Raw genomic sequence first — 17,414 nt, 5'->3', positions numbered from 1 at the left:
TTCTGTTAGAAAACCCACCAAGGTCTTATCTTCTTAGTTAGATATAGCCTTGAAAGGTGCAATCCTACTCATCCCCCCTCCCAACCTTAAACTAAATGTCTTAAAGCAATACACAAGTTTAACATATGAAATAGCTACTTCTATCTCTTGTCGAGCAATAACATTCGATGTTAGCAACGTTGACAATTTGCTTGTGGGAAGCGAGTAGGGAAGGTCATAAATGGCGATCATGGTACCATGGCTTCCTGTGACATTGTAATAATAAACCAGGCAGATGAGTGCCTGGATTGAGATCACATGACCCTGGGATTCTGGCCCTCTACACCATGTTTGCTGATTACTAACTCTACCTTCATATACATTCTCCTGCTTCTGCTTTGGGCTGATACATAGATTTTTATCCTATGAATTCTTTTTGTTCTATTACAGGTAGAAGCTGCATCAAAATATGGCATCAGAGGCCCAGATGGCTTGCTTCCAATCATACAGATCAATTCATGTTTAGATTATTTGACTTCAACACCTTGAATACATTAATATTACAGGATGAGCTAAAAGAAGTTTAATTTAAATCTTCGTCTCATTCAAAAGAGTTAAATATATAATGCCCAATTATTTTTTTTTAAAAAAGGAAAAGCAAGTGAAAGGGCATAATAGATTCAGTTCCGTATACTGTATATAAAAAGGATTCTGATTTTTTTTTTCCAAATGATAACCTGCTGAAGGAAATGATGTATCATGCTATAGTACCTGGTTGTCTAATTGCAAACCATGCAACCCGATCCCTGGAGAGATACTCAGATAAAACACCACTGTCATCACTTCCACCTTCCCTAGCTTTGCTCTTTGTGCTTTGCAGCAGGTAAGACAAGCAAAAAGGCCTTCTCAGTTTGGTAGAGTACATTTGAGAAACCGGACAATCACGATTGCCTGCGTGTACACACGTGCAGAGAGACTGTAACAACTTAGTGACAGAAGGCCATTCAACCAGGCACTATTAAAAAGCAGAGTTTGTGTTAGGCATATGGTGCTAGCCTACAATGTTGGGTTGAAAATATATTAACCATAATGCTATGTCTTTAAGTTGTTAATTGGCCAATGGGTGTGTAAGTGTTCTCATGGCCATAAGAGGAAGCTAGGAACGTAGCTTCTTTCTCTCTCTGAATTCACTGATCTCTACTATTACTGTTTTTGCTCTGCTGTTGGTTTACTACTGTTGTAAACCTGAACTGTGTATTGACCTCTGGACCGGTAAGAAGACTTTGTAGTTTGGATTACTCCTTGGACTGTTGCTATTGTGTATGACTTGGACTGTTTATTTTTGACTGTGCATTTTTGTTTTTACACCACCTCAAAGTAAAATACTTTTTGCTTTTAGAACTCAGTGTATTTCTGTGTGTGATTTTTACTGCTCTCAGTGCCCTTCCTTGTCTGTGCAACTCTTTGGTAGCACAAGGAGACCCTGCACAACAAATTCCTTAACACTGGTTATGGGCCCAGGCCTGTACTGAGAGTTAGTACACACAGTATTCCTAGCTGAGTTTGTATTTGGTGTAAAATGGCACAGGAACTGTTGTCAGGCATCTCCTGGATAACCCGGTTGGATTTTGAGAAGAGCAGCCACCTTGAACTGCTACCTTTTCACATAACCAAGAATATGCTTGCAACCAAAGATCTTCAAGAATCTGTCTATACTAGGAGCATTCCTTTGTCTCCAAGGACATGGACAAAAAGGTTTAGCCGGTATGTGTAAGGGGATGTCTGACAATCAAATTAATTTATCCGGTATTTGCAATGGACCACCGCCATCAATCCAGAATAAAAAGCTAATCTATCAATTTATTGGGTTACTTCAAATTTTTAATGTTAAAGGAGCTGCATTTTTGGTTTTTCCAGTATGAGCGTCCACTCATAATAATTCACGTATCCTACCAGCAAATATTTCTAAATTTTGAAATTTCTTTCTATAACTTATGAGAGACTTTTATAACACATCATTTATTGCTAGCAACTTTGTGAGAAACTGAAGGATATTCTTATTAAAACGTAAATCTATTTACTTGGTTGACTTGGCTTGGTTTTGTGTAAGTGCCAGCTGTAGGAAAGTATCTCACCATTGTTTAGTAGCAATCAGGAAAAAAGACTTATGTTTTGCTACAAACATGCCTTTCAGTCAAAGGTAGGGCCTGTAAGAATTAAAAGAAAAGATAAATAACAACTTGTTGTCACATCTCAACACTGCCTTTTGCATATGCAATACTGAAAACTGAATGCAGAAGTAATCCAGTTTGAATCAGCAACAATTAGCTAAAGATTATTTACACAAAATGTTTTAGACTGTCACCCTATACAATGCTATACAATGCTAAGATTCTCTTTCTTTTAGCCAGCTGTCTATACAAATATAAAGTTTCCTGATTGTTTATATTTTTGTTTAATCAAACAATATATCCAAAACTTTCTGACTTGGGTTTAAATATTTTCTTTGTTTTCACATTTCTGTTTTTGATTAATGCCATTCATTTAAGTTTACTAAATAATGCAGTGAGGGTTGTTATTATTTGTGTACATAGAAGAACTATACAGCCCAAATTCCTTGCAGTAAATTTCATTCCAGGAGAAAATGAGAGGAAATACAGTCTTTCCATATTTGTTTCTGATCAACTTTGATACCCTGAAACAAGACAAACTAACATAATCCAAAATTCTTTTTTTTTCTAATCTTCAGTTTTCCACCACACTTCAATAATCCAAATTTATACTAGAGTTTCCTGGGTAATACTAAAAAAACCTGCAACCAAATGGCACGGAAGGGGTAAAGATGATCTGTAGATATCTTCACTGCAATATAAAGACAATTCAAAGCAGATTGACTAGAATGATTTGAATTATAACTTGACGCCTCGTTAAAATACCTAACATTGCTTCCATCTTTCCTCTGTATCCTTTCAAACTAGTTATAGGAAAATGAGAGTGGGGAGAGATTTGGGTTCTTCATTTGCTTTCCAGGTATTTCTGAAGTCTGAAATTGGCTGATGGTGAAATGCTGAGGTCAGTTTTCCCATTCTTGTCTGACCAAATTTTGCACTACCTTGGGCTAAATAAACCTAAAAGAGTGTGACAACCTGCAAATTCTGGAAATAAATCCTTCATTTCATTAAAATAGGTAGGATTTAAAATGAAAGGAAGTACATTCTATCAATATTTGTTTCTGGTCAGCTTTTATACCCCAAAGCAAGCAAAGCTAGCAGAGAGGCGAGGAAAGAAAAAGTACATTTCAGCAAGCACTGCTATATTTACTTGTTAGATTTATATTTCACCTTTCATTCAGGATTCAAGGTGTCATGCATAGCAGTCCTTCCCCCCATTTTTCTTCACAACAATCAGGTACGAGGTTGGTACTGAGAGAGAGGAATTGAGACACCCGCAAAGTTACTAGTGAGTTTTTGTGATTGAGGTGCTCTAACCTACACAGATATTTCTACTCCTAGGCCAATACTGTGCTGTACACGTTGGCTATCTACGTCATTCGATATATTTTACCAAATTTGGCAGGAAGGGTGCTTTTGCTGAGTTTTGTAGCTAAATAATCCAAGACTTTTTCCAGCATAATGTGGCTCCTTGTGGATTCTGTTTTGAATTGCAATGTCAAAGACAAAGTAGAAAATAGACATGATTCAAAGATGGAATAGGAATTCCTATCCATCACAGTAAGATATTTTTCTCTCTCTCCAAACAACAATATTTAACTTTTGACAGATCCAATTCCTATTAATACAGATAGGAGATACTGAAATGTTACTGAGTTATTTTCCCTTTTTGGAGTGATCTTATTTTATGTACAATCCCCTTTTAAAGTGGATGGCATGAAGTTTACTGCTAGGACTGTATTGTTCTTCTGACTATGCAATGAATGAGAACCCTCACTGTATTATTTGGTAAACTTAAATGTAAAAATTAATGGCACTTATCATAAAAACTGAAATGTGAAAACAGAAGAATATTTAAACCTGAGTCAGAAAGTTTGGGATATATTCTTCAGTTAAAGAAAAATATAATCAATCAGACAACTTTACATTTGTATACACAGCTGGTTAAAAGAAAGATAATCTTGGCATTGTATGGCATATCCTAATGATGATTGTTTTGTGTAAATAATCTTTAGCTAATCATTGCTGATTCAAACTGGATTATTTCTGCATTAGGTTTTCGGTATTGCATACGCAAAAGGCAGTGTTGAGATGTGACAACAAAGTGTTATTTGTTTTTCCCTTAATTCTTGCAGGTCCTACCTTGGACTAAAAAGCATATTTGTAGCAAAACATAATTGTAAGCCATTTTTCTGATTGCTTCTAAACAATGGTGAGACGTTTCTGCAGCTGGCACTTATACAAAACCAAGCCTGTCAACATAGCCAAGTAAATATAGTAGATTTAAAATATATCCTTCAGTTATTCATCATGTTAGCAGCAATAAATATGTTTAAAAAGTCTCTCATAATTCATAGAAAGAAATTTCAAAATGTGGAAATAGTTGCTGGAAGAACGTGTGTGCAAGATATGAAATTTAGAAAATTATGATGAGTGGTACTCATGCAAGAGAAAACAAAATATGAATACAGCTCATTTAACATTAAAACTTTTAACCAATTTAGGAATTGGTACATTAGCTCTTTATTCTGGATTAATGACAGTGGTGCATTGCAAATATTAGATAAAAACAATTTGATTGCCAGACATCCCCTTACATGCATGAGCTGAACCTTTTTGCCCATCTCCTTAGAGACAAAGGAATGTTCCCAATATGGATAGATTCTTGGAGACTTTTGGTTGCAAGCAGATCTTTGTTTATGTAAAAAAAAAGTAGCATTTTAAGGTGCTTCTTCTGAAAGCCAGACTCAGTTTTTTAACAGTGTCCAGTCGAAAGGGAAGGGAGAGGAAGCAGGTATGTTAATTACTCTTTGACTAGCTTTGTTGTTGTTGTTGTTGTTGTTGTTATAGCAAGATAATTACATCTGAACTAAATTACATCTGGTTCATTTATAACTTTAAGCATATTACAGTTGGTTGGTTGGTTTGTTTTGTGTTTGTTTTAACAAAGGATTCTATTTTGTTCTGTTCTGTTCTATTATTTGGAACTGTGCTGTTACATCAATATATTTTTGATTCAGGAATAAAAAAAATCAATTAGAAGAAAACCATTTTCCAATTTACAGCATTTTTTTTTAAAAAAAAATATCTTAGTGAACAGCAGAAGGGGGGAAAGTCTGTGTGAGTGCTCTGTCTGCATACAAACACTGGTTGCGTAGGAAAGGTTGTTTTTTTCAGCAGTAAGACAGATTTGTGTGTCTCCAGGGATAGGATGGAAGGCATCTCTAGGCCCATCTGGAATTCCGTGAGTGGTTATTTTTTATTCACAGTTTAGGAGAGGTTGGATAATTGGCTAACAGTCTGAAAAACAATTCTGATTTATGAAACTCTTCAAAGAGTTACACAACAAGGTACAGTGGGAAGCCCTCGTGTGAGTTTCCCACTCAGTTGCCATTTGCTTATTTTTCTGATTCTTCAGTTTGTGTTGCCTTGCCTATCTGCTTTGACCTTGGTTGCGTCTGGACATCAGTAGATTCGCCACTAACTGAAACTTCTCTCAAGTTCCCCATGCTAGAAGGCATTTTCATTAAAAACTGAATAACCAAGTTGAAAGCACTTGGAAGGTTTCTAGTCCAACCCATGCTCATGGAAGACATGCTATACCATTTCAGACAAGTGGTTGTCCAATCTCTTCTTAAAAACCTCCAGTCCTCTATTCAACTTATTTGCTCTTCTTTGCACTCTTTCTAGAATCTCAACATCTTTTTATAGCATGGTGTCCCAAACTGGATGCAGTATTCCAAGTATGGCATTATAAAGTGGTACTAACACTAATTCTATCTCTCTATTAAGGCAGCATAGGACTGTGTTGGTTTTTTTGGTAGCTGCAGCACAGTGCTGGCTCATAGTTAAGTGATTGTCCACTAGGACTCTGAGATCCCTCTCACAGTTACTACTTTTGAGGGAGATGTCACCATTCTATACCTGTCCACTTCTTGCCTAAGTGTAGAAACTTACTTTTCTCACCAATGAATTGTTAGATAAGGCCCAAATTATTATATTATTGTTCTGAAATATTATGGGAATACATGGTAGCCTCAGTATGAGACCTACTGAACAGCTCCTCTCTAAAAAGGAGTTTTGTTAATACTAAACTAAATGTTTACATCTCCTTATCCTTTCTTCTCTTCCTGCATGGCACCATGTTTAGATGACAATTTAAATATTTTTATATCACAATTTTCCAAACTTTCAATTTTGATAACAAACTGATATTGCATATCTACTAAAACATTAAGAATCCTACCAAAGGTCTAAAATTGTTATATCAAATATGTTTAAGCAAGCCAACAAAAATAATTTTGGTTTTAAAAGCATAGGGAAGAGAGAACAATATTACCTGTAAATTGCAAAAATATATTTCATGTTATTCATTGTTCTATAACAAGAAGAAGTTCAATAGATTAAATAGCATTATTTTAAAAAAAATCTTCTAAAAGCTATGGTATAGATAACAGAGTTCTTCGCTAATGGTCTGTTAAAGTCTTACAGTAAATGAAAACAAGAGTGTCAGTTAGTCAAATACTGTAAGAGTTCAGGTTGATATTAACATCAAAGCATTCTGCATATTTTTCATTCCTTCTTCTGTAATAAGCAGTAGCATTTGACAGACACACAAAAGCTCCATAGTGTTCTCTTGGAACTTGCAAGGCATCAACAATTTCAAACAGGAGCATTTTCATTACTTGAATCTATACAATCCTTTCAATACTTTATTTAACATTAATATTGTAGAATGCCATCTGAGATTTACAGTCAAGCTTTTTTATTAAAAAACAGGAACAAAAATCTTCTTAATCTTGTTAACTTCTGCTTAAGGAACTTAATGGAAAGCAGGGATGCAACAAGTAAATGAAATACTGTTAATCTCATCATTCAGTGTCTTTGGGGAAAATCCAAAATAGTTGTACAATCAGATAGGCTTTGATTTCAATCCACCATAATTCTCTTTTGGAGGAATCCAGGCAACCAACACTAACTTCATTTAAAGATGTTGACATGCTATTTTTTAATACTTGCATAGGAGATGGGAAAGCTACAGCACAGACCAAGATTTAAAGAATGCTGCAATAATTATGTATGTCCAAAATAACTTTGGACTAATATATTTCAAATAATACTACTTTTTTTTTGGTTTCTCAGTGGCCAAGCAGTAATTTGCAGGATTAAGAGAGAGAGAGATGTCCTGCTCCTCCTCCTGTTCTTCTCTTGCACCTAATAACTGGAGGCATTCTGCCCCCCTCTTCAAAACTATTAGTCTTCAATAGACCTTCATGAATTCATCAGCTCTGTTCCTGTTGTGTCTGGGCGTTCATAGGAAAGAGACCCAGAGGTGGGTGTGTGTTAATCCTTTTTTAATGTGTACAACATGGCAGAACTGCCTCCTTCCTCGCAGGTACCCTCTTATAGCCGGTTCCCATCCCCTGAGTCAGCCAACCTGATCTCTCAATTCTCCCACCAGACAGGTATCACCCAACCCGGTGTCCTCAAATTCCCGTCGGACAGGTTGACCAATCAGGTCACCTGGCTGATGCCCCCAGGTGGACAGGTGGCCTACAGAACACCCCTCCCCCCCTACGTGAGCACAACTATACTACTTTTTATACCAGTCATTCTTGCCCTTCTAATCTCCTCTCCTATCCTGGGGGCATCAGCCAGGTGACCTACAGAACAGTTCCTAAAGCCATTTAAGTTAGTAGCCATCATCACATCTTGAAACTGAGAATTTCACAATGTGCGAAGTAGTGCTTCCTTATCAATGTTCTCTCTACTCCTCGTCACTGTCATTGGATGTCCTCTGGATACTTTGGTCAGCATTAGTATTATTAATTCTGCTGGCTGCGCAGAGGCACTTGATCAGCAAAATTGTATAGTGCAGTTACATTAATTGATTCAGTCTATATATATTAAAAGATGAGGAAATATACAAAATAAGAAACTGCCTATGTCCGACCAGATTAATGGTTCACCAGCTTAGTATAATCTACATTTAGGCACTTCAGTAAAATGCCAACAGAGCTTCCCCTGAATGCTTTCAAACTATGCACAGCACATGAAGTTTGTTTGTTTGTTTTTTTAATTCTAATTGGCAATACTACCAAGGCAGCCAGTTTGTAAATGGGCAATATCCCTCTTGTTACTTATGGCAACTTTAAGCTTTGCTGGCTGAGGAATTCTGGGAGTTGAAGTGCACAAGTATTAAAGTTGCCAAGGTTGAGGACCCCTGACGTATGGTATCCATACTGCTACCATCAATGTGGCCACTTGTCAAAGTGTTTGGGGTCTTTCCTAATCATACTTAGACACTGGAATCAGGTTTAATAGGCCAACAAAGAATTTGTTATGGCAAGGAGTTAATATTGATATAAAATATGTCCTTAAGAAGAGTCAGTTAGATGCTGAAATGTTAGGAGAAGAAAAGAATTCTCATGCCTTTGATTTTGAAGTTCACTTGTTATTGACCAAGTTAATGTTCTTCTTTCTTTTCCCATAATGTTGGCATATCAATAATTTTACTTATGGAATAATTTGATTTGCTTGCTAAAATAAGCAATTACTAAACAACAACAGAGAAGAAACAAGATACTTAGACGACCAGTATATTGTAACCATATTCTTGATTTTTTTAAAAAATAAAACAAAAACCTGTTTCTGTGATCTTTTGAGATTTTATATAATGTAAACCACTTTTCTTCATCGATTTTAATTTTTAATCTGCTGAGAAGTATTTACAATGACCTTTGTAATATATCCTTGCACAATCTAAAATCACAAAAGTGAGGCCTAAAGGTTTGTTTCAAGGACACAATTTTTAAATTCATTTTTCTCCTTCTATTTCTCTAACTTAAGCTTCAGCAGTAATAAAATGCTTCTGCCAAGGACTTGAACAGAAGAAGGTTGCTCACTTTTGTTGGTGCCTTAACAAGCCTTTGGAAGAAGTCAAAGTCATGTCCCCAAAACAGGCTGGCAGGCATCACTACAAACTATACCTATGAAGAAAGATCTTCTTTTGACATTAAAAGCTGGTGAAACAAAGACCTAAAAAAAGAGAGAGAAAACAATATATTCTGAGAGAAAGAGAGATTAAGACCGCAGAGTCACTTCCAATCAGAAACCCACCATTTAATTACAACACACAGGAAATTACAGAGTGAATGGCCAGGACAGTGATAAGAACCTGACACTGGAAGATGACAGGTACTGAAATTCGACCACTTCATCACAAAGCTACTTATCAGAAGAGCCTGTCTGGAAGGCTGACAATCTGATTGTTCTGTCAACTCAATTCATAATTAATATATTTATCAAATTAATTACTGAAAAAATCTCACTGGCGCTCGCCATAAAACAGTGGCTAAATTCATTGCCCGTTGGCTTCGTTTACTGCTAATAACTGTGCTGTCAGTTTAATGAGGGTAGTGATTGGGCCCTGTTTTAGCTGCATGACAGACAAATTGCCCTCTTATAGAGAATGATACAGAGAATTTAAGAGAAGAAAAGAAATATGTCATTGTTTGGTGACAGCCACAATCGCAGCCTTGTCTCGGAAACTTAGCATCAATTCGGACATACATGAAAGGGAGGTTGGGAATTCTTTGGGCAGTTAAATAAATACTTTATGAAATTCTGAGTGATCCCTTCATCTGAAATGACCTACTAGTGTAGTGGATAACTTTCAATAATTCCTTGTTTATTACAATACTTGGCAAAAATCCATGGCTTGGCAAAAGGGAAAATGCTGAGCCAAGGCACCATTTGAGTATAAATAAAGACTAAACAAACGAAGCCGTACATTCTTCTGTTGCTTGAAATGGAGAAATCTGATCAATGCAAAAATGCAGGTAAGATTACCTCTATCTTTGTGTGCTCAAAGGCATGACTTGTCAGCTCAAAAGAATTACAGGATTTGAGCAGCAGTAAATAGGTATTCTCTTTGTAGTTACACCTGGTGATGCCAGTAGAATATTTATTCATTTGCTATGTTCAGGTAAGTTTGCATGCAGTTTTGCAAGATATAATATGACATTTTGAAGCTGACATGTATTTGAAACATACACCAATACAGGAGAAAGTAAAAAAAAGTCATGACACTAAATATTTCTGGTCCAAAATAACAATATGCATACAGTATAAAAGGAGTTTCTGAATTTTTACTTTTTGTCAGTAGGTATGACAAATAACCAAATCAATCAAAATACATCAAAATGGGCTGGTTACGCTTAGTGTATGTCACTTCTGCTAAGTAAAGCAGTTGAAAAACCTGACTACAGATATAATTATGATTTTTTTTTGTTCATGAAGCTAAAAATATTAAGATCAGCTTTGTGATGTTGGTTGCCTGAAACATAAATAGGGCTAATCCAAAATGGGAATATGACTTGGTACACAAAACAAGCACTATTTCCTTGAATTCAACGTCAAGTTGGATTTTAAGCATGTTTTCTAAAAAGGTGGTGAGTTGGACCTTGGTGATGGGATTTATATGAATTCATGCACACTCACACATATGTACAGAACCTTGTAATTATTATTTTTTGTATGTGAATAACATTATACAGAGTGCAGGTAAAGAGTAAGAAATTATAAGTAATAAATAATAAATAAATTTACTATAATCCTTTCTTACATTCAAGATCTCAAGAAGAAATAATAATAAGAAATAAAGGCATTTGATAAAAAAGCAAAAAGAAATAAATCTGAAACAAGTTTACACCAACCTCATTCACTATTCTTCTCCATAACTTTCTGTCCTTTCTTTTAACCATGCCTATGCATCACTTCATACATTTTTGTTCTTTAAATTTCTGTCTTTTTTTTCCAGATCTCATTAACTCCATCCAACCACAACTTCCTCAGACTTCTTTTTCTTATTGATCCAGTCAATCTTCTTCTTTGAAATATTGCTCTGCAATTTGATCCCTATTCATTCTCTCGGTATGGCCAAATCACTTCTATATACCTCATTCATACTGGTCACTCACTTTTGTATTCATTCCATCTATGAATTTATACTTCAGCCAAACCTTCAGACTGTTTTCTAAGTAAACGCTCACCAAACAATCACCATTTTCATTCACTCTGGCCCACTCATTTTTTATATTCTCTCATCTCATTCCCAGCCACCTGTTCAAGTCATCTATCAGAACATTCTTTCCTCTGGATTACCTTCCTTCAGCATGTTGCACATTCCCCCCCTCCCCCAAAAAAGCTCTACTCTGGTTTTTTCTGTTATTACCATTCACTAGTGTGTAACATGCAGGTATCATTGACCTATGGATTCCTACTTTTATATGACCCGCAACAACCTAGATGTCTCCTTTCATACTTTCTGATGCAACCTTGCCTTTTCATTTATAATTAAATCTACATTTTTGCTTTCCTGCATGTACTTAAGCAATGTACTGTACTTAGGCAATGGCCATCTTAGTTTATTGTATCATTTCCCTTTCTCTTAGTTTCACAGACCTACAATCTTTTCTTTCTCCAAATTCATTTATTCATCAACAATCTTTACTATAATCCTTTCTTACATTCAAGATCTCAACATATGCCATGGTGTTGTTCTCATCATACTGAGGGGACTACTTGCACAAAAGAAGCAAAGGCCATACAGTATATGTAGCAAATTTTCTTAAGCATTTCAAAATATATTTGTGATTGCCTTTCAAGTAGACAGAATTATCTAGGTCAGAGGTCCCCAATCTTTTGGGCACCAGGGACCGGTTCCATAGAGAGAGGGTTTTCTGCAGACCAGACAGGGCGTGGTTTTGTGTGCTGCCTGCATCCCGTGGATGGGGCTTTGCTTGTTTGTGTGGACCGGTTGCTAGCATGTCGCTGCTGGGTACTGATCCACAGACCAGGGGTTGGGGACCCCTGGTCTAGGTATCTCAATAGGAAGCTATTAGGCTGTTGGGACAGCAGTCACCATCCTTTCAATATTTGGGCCATGGAACACGAAAAACAGCACATTCTGATCTCATTCATTGGTTTAGGGATTATTTCTCCTCTTCATTCTCCTCTTTTTTATTTGTACCTTCCTTCTTGTCCTTTCTCTCTCTCCCCCCCCCGCCTTTTTATACATATAGATTATAACAGAATATCAACCTGAACCTAGACTTCCCTGCTACAGCACATTGGCTGATGATAGCAAGGAGTAGATCCCTCTGTGCTCTTATACCAATCAAGGAAAGAACCATTACTTTACTCTCCCATTAATGTAAACTTAATTGCTACATTAAAAGTCTCGGTTTCTAAGAGTCAGCATTAGAAATTGCAGCATATTTTTGTCCCATCCATTAGCCAGGGGACCAATAATTGTTGTACAAACAAAAATCCCAACAAGAGACAATCGCAGTAGCATGAACTGCTAGTCATCACTTCGGAAGTCATCATTTCATTCTAGAATTGATCTCTCTTTTCTCAACATTTCCTTTCTGTGTTTTGTCTTTTCAATCCATAGCCCTGAGGACTGGGTCTGTCTCTTTTTAAAACTGATGTGAGCCACTTCGGAAGACAATTGCCTAAAAAGCAGGATAAAAATACAGTCAGTGAAATAAATGAATAAAATATTGTGGAGCTCCCCAGCCAGAACTTTCTGTGTTATACGGCCTGCCAAGTAGTCGCTAAGGGATTTTCTCCAGGACTGAGTTATAGTATTATCCACTATCCTATTCTTGGTTTCAAACTACACCAGCATGAAATTGGCGGTCCCACTGCTGATCCCTATTCTGTTCCTATTCCCAGTCACTGCCAGTCACCCAACTTTATATATATATAAAGCCCGACTTTATATATATAATTAATGTTATATATCTTGAGGCTGTTCTTGAAAAGTATCAGGTGGAAATAGTACTTTAGAGCTGGTAGAGCTGAAGATGACTTAAACCTGTATCACTCATGAGCTGTGATGAAGGCAAATACTCTATCATAGGAACAAGACAGAAAAAAAGTCACTGCTAAAGCATGTTTGCCTCATGATTGGATGCCAGCAAGGAACACACTTAAGCAAGCTTGCTCCATTCAGGTGTAATGAAATATATTGTCCTGCCCTTATTATTAGAGTCAAGCAGTCAGCTTCTGCCATAGAACAAGGGTCTTCAAACTTGGCCCTTTTATGACTTGTGGACTTCAAGTCCCAGAATTCCTCAGCCAGCATGCCTGGCTGAGGAATTCTGGGACTTGAAGTCCACAAGTCATAAAAGGGCCAGGTCTGAAGACCCCTGGCCTAGAAGATCAAAACACGAACATCATTTTCTCCTCAGCCTCAGGAAAGAAAGTGTTTTAAATTGCCTTGGAATCCAAATTCTTCACCTTGATGTTGTTACATTAAGCAATAGTCTGTTTCAAATGATGTGTTAAGGGATGGACAAGAATTCCACAGATTTGTTTTCCAAGCAAGCTCATAACCTTAGGTTTATATTGAATGCCAATGTTGACATAACAATGCTAAGGTTTAAAATTGACACACCATGGAGAATGATTTAGTTTTTTAAAAAAAAAATTCCAGAAAGGCAACTATGTTACTCAGTTGCTGCCAAAACAACTAAGAGGCCTCTGGCTTTAGTGGAAGTAGGCTTTTATTGGCATACGTTTAATCAACATCAACTCTGTTAGTTTTGGGGTTTTTTTCCCCTTTTAATTGTTTTCCCTCGCCAATTTTGACCATTTTGATCTCCAAGAAGCAAGCTTAGTGTAAATGCTGACATCAACTAGGGATTTTCAGAAAACTAATGAAGCTGTATTTCTGTCCTAGTTTAAATCAATCTGCTATAATTTCTCAGGAATCTGTATAGGTTATTTGTGTAATGAGGTCTTATACAGATTTCTTCTTGTAAAGGGGTGTGTGTGTGTGTGTGTGTGTGTGTGTGTGTGTGTGTGTGCTTCAGTGAAATGTAGATAATCAAAAACATTCTTTTGATGTGGCAGACCATAACATTAATGCTGGGAAAAATCAGTTTTGCTATCATATGTTACTCATGAAAAGCCAATGTATGGCATAAATACAACTAAAATCATTGAGAAAGGCAGGGTAGTAGTTACAAAAGAAATATTTCTGATTTATTTTGAGAAAATCTCAAACTTATTTTTCAAAGTAAAATCAAAACTAATCATTCTTTACAATATTTTTTTAATGAGCAAACCTTTCTCTGGTTATTCAGTTCATTGAAATTATTAATAGATTGGGGATGTATTTTTAAGTCTTTAAATATATACTAGAATGCATAACAGGTACTTGATTAAATGCAAAATGGATTTTGGATATGGTGAATTAACAAATGACTGGCACTTGTTTTAATTTGCCATATTTTCCCATATATCTAGATAAGATGCAATTGGCTTTACTTATCCATAGAGGGCAATGTCTTTCTTAGAAGACAGCATACTGAAATATGATGTGGATAAAATACTTCTCCATATATATTTAAAGTTTTGTTTCTTTAAAAAAATAGGATTTAAAATTCTAAAAAAAAGTTAAAACAAGACTTTTAGCACAGCTACAATGGCCTGCTCCTGTGTTTGAAAATGGGAAATGGGTAAATAAAGAAAATGTCCTGTTTTTAAAATTATTTCTCAAAGAAAATAAATGTGTATAGAACTTTTTCCATCTTTTGTTTGCTCTGATATTTTTATTCTAGGAGGGAGGATATTTTATTCTCAAGTTTAATGCAGATATTAGTTATATGCTGCCTATGAACAGAATATTGTATACTTGTAGTCCTTGATTTATGACTATTCATTTAGAAACTGTTCATACTTATGACAGCAGTGACAAAAATGACTTATAACCAGCTTTAACACTTACATCCATCTCAGCATCTTCCATAGTAGCAATAGCAATAGAACTTAGACTTATATACCGCTTCACAGTGCTTTACAGCCCTCTCTAAGCGATGTACAGAGACAGCCTATTGCCTCCAACAATCTGGGTCCACACTTTACTAACCTCCGAAGGAAGGAAGGCTGAGTCAACCTTGAGCCGGTCAGAATCGAACTGCTGAACTGCAGGGAGCCGGCAGCCGGCAGCCGGCAGCCGGCAGTCAGCAGAAGCAGCCTGCAGTACTGCATTCTGTTCCACCACGGCTCCTAACATGACTGTGATTAGGTGCTGGGCAGCTACGTAGCATGTATTTATGATTGCCGCAGTGCCCTGGGATCACATGATCACTGTTTGTGACTTTCAGCTGGCTTCTGATCAGAGAAGTCAATGGAAAAGCTAGTAGGGGAGTTTGCAAATTGTGATCACATAATAACTTGCTTAATGACCATGGCAAGAAAAAGTTTAAGAAATCAGGTGGAGTCACTTAATTACGCACTGCTTAATGACAAATTTTCCAATCCCATTTGTGTTCATGAGTTGAAGACTACTTATATATAATTATCAACATTCTAGAATTAAACCTAGGATGTGATTTTGCACATTTACCATAACCACTCATTTATTAAGGCAATCCAAGCTTTTTGATACCAGTATCATAAAATCTACTATGATGAAGGCTAATATCAAAATGATGTCCATTTAATTTCATTTAATTCTGCATACATTTCTACAATGTACCATACTGTACAGGTTATGTATACTATTCAACAAAGGAATAATTTGTTCAGTTCTCTTTTACATCTCGACTGAAAACTGGGTAATTTCATCTTTGAATGAACATACTTTTCAGAAACTTCTTTTTTCATAGACTTCATTTATTTTCCCATTCTCAGCTAAAACCTACCTGCACTTTTTGTCTTTTGCTCCTATGATAATTAAACTGTTCAGCAAGTCACAAATCTGAATGCTGACTTCGAATCAACTATAAAGTTTGGCAATATACAGTATCTCTACTTGGGGCAATTATCCTTCATGAAAAAATAAATAAATTATCCACTTTGATTTTAAGAGAAGAGAAAAATTTATAAGAGTTACAAAGAGGTTGCTTTGTATACTGTATAATATTGCCGTTGTTATCTACTTCTGTATTTTGACACTGATCATCATAAAACCGAGGGATGCCTTTGCCTAATATTTGCATGTGATGGTTGAGATGCACAAATGTACATTTTAAAATAATTATTATATGTTAAACAGAGCTCTATTTCATCGTGCTGGGCAAGATTATAAATAGCTGATCTGTCTGCTTGCTGGGCATTCATTTAAAAGGTTTTGTGCAGATGAACGTCTTTAAGGTCTCTATCCTTTGTTTTCCGTAGCCTCAGCACTACCAAAGTTCCCCTAGAACATACACACCCATGTGAAAGCTGTGTTTTTGCATTTTCTTTTTTTAATGGCTGCATTATAGGAAGCTTTGCAACGATCCCTAATATTTCAATGGGTAAAGATAATCTGTTGAAAGTCACTTTCCAGTTAACTAAGGATAGAAGCAAGCACAAACGAGGTATTGATAGCTGTATATATCAAGTGGGGATCAATTCTTATTGTCCTTTCATACTAATATTAGAGTAGCTAAAATAATAGTATAGATCATTTAATCAGACAAGATTTTGCCTTCAAACAAGTATTGAGAGTCGACCATTTATTTAGCATTCTCAAGCTAACACACTCAAGGCCCACTTCTGATAACTTGCAAAAATCTAAAACTCCTCATTAAATGTCAGATAAATTGACTAGCCTAAGGGGGAAAAGGGGAAAGAGAATATCTGAGCTAGAGCTCAGTTTCCTATAATTAATGAGCTCTGAATAAGCAGATCCAATCCAATCTGAGTGAGAATAAAATTACTGCACCTAGCAAAGTTCAAATAAGAAATATGTGAACTTTAAAGTGCTTGAACACAAATCAAGTTGGTCAGTTATTATAAAAATCTTCCAAAGCTCAAAAAGCTGAAGCTCAAACTGACCTTTTTTCATTAAGCTTTGAGAATAGATTCAAGCCACAAGGTGTTATATTTCCAGTATACTCCCCACTTGTAGGATTTGCATCATTTCTGGATCTGTTCCATCATTTCAAACTCTCCCTTTCATAGGCTAGGATCTTATTTTTATTTATTTATTTGCAGGAAGCCAAACAAGAGCATGCAAGATGACACAATGTGGGTCAGGGGCACAGATGTTTTTGCAGTTCTTGTTTCTTCTTCCCTGCAATATTTTTGTATGCAGCTATTGCAACTCAATTTTGGACCAATGGAATGAAGCATCTGGGCTTTCTTCCTTCACTTGCAGCCTGCCTATGTTGGAGAAAAAATCCTGCTGCTCCTTAATAGGTAAGAAAGAGAAGATTCAGTTCTGCTGTGTAAGCACCTTTCCGTGGACATCTTCTCCAG

The sequence above is a fragment of the Vipera berus genome (assembly GCF_964194415.1).
Source record: "Vipera berus genome assembly, chromosome: 5".
NCBI lineage: Eukaryota > Metazoa > Chordata > Lepidosauria > Squamata > Viperidae > Vipera > Vipera berus.
Note: the sequence above shows the minus strand (reverse complement) of the source record.